This window comes from Triticum dicoccoides, chromosome 2A, assembly GCF_002162155.2.
Source record: "Triticum dicoccoides isolate Atlit2015 ecotype Zavitan chromosome 2A, WEW_v2.0, whole genome shotgun sequence".
Classification (NCBI taxonomy): Eukaryota; Viridiplantae; Streptophyta; class Magnoliopsida; order Poales; family Poaceae; genus Triticum; species Triticum dicoccoides.
Genome location: NC_041382.1, coordinates 587,128,645 through 587,133,840, shown reverse-complemented (window position 1 = coordinate 587,133,840; position 5,196 = coordinate 587,128,645). Strand labels below are relative to the sequence as shown.

At 48.1% G+C, this 5,196-nt stretch overlaps 1 pseudogene; it reads right to left on the bottom strand.

Annotated features, from left to right (window-relative positions):
• Nucleotides 1-2,287: 2,287 nt before the first annotated feature.
• Nucleotides 2,288-3,173, bottom strand: LOC119359639 (annotated as a pseudogene).
• Between the last annotated feature and the right edge of the window lie 2,023 nt (nucleotides 3,174-5,196).

Sequence of the window (5,196 nt, the reverse complement as noted above, 5' to 3'; positions counted from 1 at the left end):
CCACACATATGGGCGTTAGTATTTTCGAAAAATTAAGATGGCTCCATGGAGCAACACTTCAAACATTCCTTGTCCGGAACACATGTCTGAAGATTTTCCACGAAAGCACACATGTGAACCGATGGGGGTGAGAATCAGGAGAAGGGCACTCTTCAGGCCGAGCCAATGCGTTAGGTACGTAGCTACAGTGTTACGCACTACTTGTAAAAGCAAACCAAACTGGACCGTGCGAGTCCACGGCGAATCCTTTTCGACGAAGCTTCTACGTGGAAATTTAGACCATCAAACAAAGATTAGAACCTAAAACGCTACTGTTCCAAAAGAATTTTCTTTCGGACCCAAGATTCTTCCACAAGTGTTCTTTTGCTAAAGAGGGACAGAGCGACTCTAGACCGTGTAGGAGTCCAGAGAAACTTCTTCACTTCCCTCTATAGTCTAGGGTCTAAAATTCAGAAAACCGAACACACCCAAGGTGCCATGCATCCATCTTCCCGGGATATTGTTTGAACGCTTGCATGGAACAAGAGGATGAGCATGCATATGCGTCGGGGGCGACCAGATGTCACCGATTCACCGTCGACTTGGAAGCAGTGGCAACACCACACGTGGAAATAATGAGTTTCGACGTGCGATTTTAGTTTCTCTCCCGTGTGATTGGGGAAGCTGTTCTTGTCAGCAGGCCCAAAACGGCAGGAGACCGTCGACCGTCGATCCAGTCAAAGGTCTCGCCCCATGTGCAGCTCATCAGTTACCGTCTAACACTTTCACCATTCTTTTTTGCAAGATATTGAAGAGAGAGTCAAATAAAGTTGCTAGGAAATCCAATTACTAATTTCATATATTCTTGCCAAATAATTGGTCAAGAGGGAGTGAAGATTTCTTGACCATGAAATTGGCAAGCCAATTCTTCCAAACATTTAATACTAGCAGTGAGAAGTATCATATATTAATTAGTATCGTGCATATGATAGTATGAAGTTATCTTCATAATGCATAATGTCATAAGGTTGGTAGTATTATACATGACTTCATTTTATTGTCATGTGTGACACGTAGTAGCACATCATTTAATATGATATTATAATATTATATCTTATTTTTCTACATTTAACTGTCTGACACCCCATATAAACTGCTTACTTGCATATGCATGATATTTCATATGATACTCTCACTATAGACAGTTATTTTTTCTCAAGAAACTTCCAATCTATTCATTCTCAATCATGGCAGTATAAAGAACATCAAAGATAATAAAAAATTATAACCAGGTTCATGGACCACCTAACGACGACTATTTCCCCGGGCCAACGAAGACGACGCCTTTGGGCATCGTTACCTTGTCGAAGTTTCATCAATGCCGTTCTCGCCAACCTGTCCGCTGCTTCGGGGGAAACCCTATGTCAAAGTGATCTCAGATCTGACGATGGCGTCAATGGTGTCGTTTTTCTCTCCTAAAGCTACATTGTCTAGGTGGACCAATGGGTGATGGTAGGTTCGTGCTGCGGCGGCCGATTCCTTGTCTCACCAGTGCCCTGTCTTGGGTGGTTGGGGCATCGTGGCGGAGCGTGGTGACATGTAGTGCCGATTTTACGTTGAGACATCAAGTTACGAAGATGGTGCGTGGTAATTCGCAGGTCATAACCACGACCTTGGCAGGACTGTGACAACTCGTGGTGTATTATTGTCTCAGGTGCCCAAATTTGCCATTTAGAGACATTAGCGATGAAAGCGGGTGATTGTCGGATTATCTTCAAGGTGGGATTTTGGCGGTGGTGTTTCCTCTCGTCATGTGACCAATGGCTCCATGATAAGTTATTTGTTTGGTTTTCTTAGCATGACGTTATTTTATTGGTGTGTGTATGGTTTACAGCTCGCGTGGATCTCACATCTAGACCATATGCGCTCACGTCATTTTTGTCCCCCACCCCCACCCCCCGAGGCATAGTGTTGATCTTCTATGGTTTCGCGATTTGTCGGCGGTCTTTTGTGTGTGTGTTGATGTTGGTTGTGTGCATCATAACTATATCGATGATTGGGTGTATGATCATGGTGTTTTGTATTCTCTTGATGTTTTATTTTGAGTCGAAAAAACACAATTTTCAGATAATGGGATGAGGAGATGAGAAAAGTAAGGTAAGACCTGGAACTCGTGTATTTTTTTAAGGAAGAGATAAATTATTATATTTAAAAACAAACGTATGAAAATGCAGGTTTAATAAAACAAGCATAACTAACATACAAAACTATATCTGCAAAACGCACACATCAGTCACTACATGGGACATCAAGACGAAATTATGCGATTTTTTATTGTTTTAGGATATCAGAGTGAAGCTTGTTTTTTCTTTCGAAAAAGCCAGCTTCCTCAGTTGCTCGTCCCTCAAACCACCTTCTCGCGTGATGTATTACATAGGATCCAACGACTTGGCACATTTATCGGTGATTGTACAACATATCCTAACTCATGTCTATGTTTAAATTTGCTTGTCCAACTGCTAATCGCGGCCGCAGTGCGAGGACACAGGGCGTCCACACAGGCCCTGGGTTCCCGGAGAAGGACTCCTTGGGGAATGTCGCGCCGAGCTGGGGCGGGATCTGGCCGTCGAGCCGGTTCTCAGAGAGGTCGAGCGACTTGAGCCGCTCCAGCCGCGAGAGAGACGCGGGGATCTGGCCGGAGAAGTTGTTGTGGCTGAGCTTGAGGGAGTTGAGGTAGCGGCAGTTGGCGAGCTCGGAGGGGAGCGGCCCGGAGAAGCGGTTGCCGGAGAGGTCGAGGACGACGAGGAAGGGGAGCCAGTCGCAGAGCGCGGGCGGGATCGGCCCCTCGAGCGCGTTCTTGGAGAGGTCGAGCGTGTTGGTGGACCGGCAGTATTTGAGCGCGGAGGGGACGGTGCCCTGGAGGCCGAAGCCGGCGAGCGAGAGCCCGAGGACGCGCGACTCCTGCGGGTTCCAGCAGGTGATTCCGGGGAAGTCGCAGACGGCGCCCGCCGAGGTGTTGCCGAAGGTCCACGCCGAGAGGCGGCCGTCGGGGTCCGCGAGGGCGCTCTTGACGCCGCGTAGGCACCGCACGTCGTCCTCCTGGGTCTCCGACGCCGGGCCCTGTGTGGCTAGCGCTTGGGGGAGGGCTAGAGCCAGGAGGAGGAGAAGCAAGGGAGACATGGCGGACTGGTGTGTTTTGGCGTCGCGCGGGAGAGAAGTGACGACGAAGGTGGATCGGGGAGATTTGAAGCGACGAACAGCTGAAATGCTGAATAGTACTCCCTCCTTTTCATTTCTTTTTTTGGAAAAAAAAAAGACTTGTTCTATCGGGTCAGCGGTCATTGGTCTGGGTCAGGGGTTTCATTATACATTTCATTTGACGAAACAACTTTGTGTGGATTTCATTAATATTTTATTTGGCGAAACAACATCATGATAGTCCCTCCGTCTCATAATATCCTATAATATAGCGGAAATTGGCAATGACTCCTAGTCAGACCCTCTACTTCATACTCAAACGCCTGAAATATTCGTCCAGTCGTTTGATCAGTGCTCGGTCAAAAAATATTGACCCAATAGGACCTTCACTTTCTTCCTAAATGTTCGGACTGATCGACATATCTTAAACATGTCTTAAATCTCAAATCTGGGGCAATATGAGACTGCCCGGTCACAAGCCGCCGGCCTCGCGGGCGTCGCTGGCGTGCCGCCGCAGGCCGTCATGGTCGTGCGCGTAGCTGTGCTGGCCGTGTGTGGCTTGCGGGCGCGTGTAGCGTGCTAGCCGTGCGCGGAGCCGGACTGGCCGCGGGTGGCGTGCTGGCCGTGCGTGGAGCCGGGCTCGCTGTGCACGCAGCGAGCTAGCACTTGTGGCATGATGGTCTCGCCCAGTCTTCGCCGCCGCGCGCCGCCGCACGCGTGCGTGCGTGTGTGCTGACCTCGAGCTGGTCGCCGCGTGTGTGCTTGGCCGAGCGTTGCCGCGTGTGTTGGCCAGTGCCGCTCGCGCCCGTGGCCGGGGCAGCTCGTGCCCGTGGTGCGTTCAGCGACGGGTGGCTTGCTGGCTAGTGCGCTTGATGGTTGTGTGTACGCTGCAGGTTTTTGCATGCCATTGCTTGTAATCAATCAAAGGATTTGATCAGGGCCGTCTCCAAGATTTTGGGGCCCCGGGGCGAATTGTAATATTGAACAGTAAAATTTCAAAAAATCCATATAACTACATAATTGATATACCTACAACATATAACATCACTTAATTATATAACTTTTCTCAAAGAGAAAACCTAATTGTATAACTTCTTCTAACTAGAGCCTTACAGGAACTTGCCAATTAGGTATATATCTTTCTACAGCTAATTGTTAGATAAAAAAATCCAGTTCATTTTGAGGGGACAAAGATAATGGCACCTAGACTCTTTAATCGGACTGACAGTTGTCTATCAAAGAATAAAATTTCTCTTTTACGATTAGACTATGTTAATTAAACAAAGAAAGAAAACACATTTTTCCCTCCCAGGCATAAACTCAAACACATATGAGGCACACAGGATGCACATATGTCTTACTGAATCTGTAAGGATATGATTAGTTAGAACCACCTCATTACACTTGGAAATTAACAAAAAAATCAATCGACAGCAGGAACAACCCCTTGTTTCTCGGACCCTAATTGCCTTCATATATCAGTGCGCAAATGATTCTCACATGCATGGAAGAACAGGTCGGCCAATTACTACTAGTTCTAGGTTGGAGGAGCCAAACATATCAAAAGAAGAGACAGGTACCAGGAAAGGATCGAGGAAGTCGGACCGTACAAGATCGAGCAGACTATGCGATAGATGAACAGGGCAATAGGCCATCGGCAGACTGGCGGAGGAAGACGGTCGACAATTCGGCGAACACCAAACCAGCGACACATGAGCAGGCCTGCACACCGACGGACGTTCCTTCTACTGATTGGGCTGAGCCGCTGACACAGATTCAGCTAGATTTATTTTGTATATTGACAAGAAAGATTGGGCTGGACTTGGAATACATTTGGGGGCCCCAAAATTTTGGGGGCCCTGTGCGGGCGCCCACCTTGGCCCTCCTTGTCAACGGGCCTGGATTTGATCCAACTTCACTGCTGCTGGTGCGCAAGGTAGCAAGGAGTCGACATGGAGGACACTTATAAGAGCATCTCCAGCCGCGCCCTCAACAGGTCTTTCAGAGTGATTTTTTTCG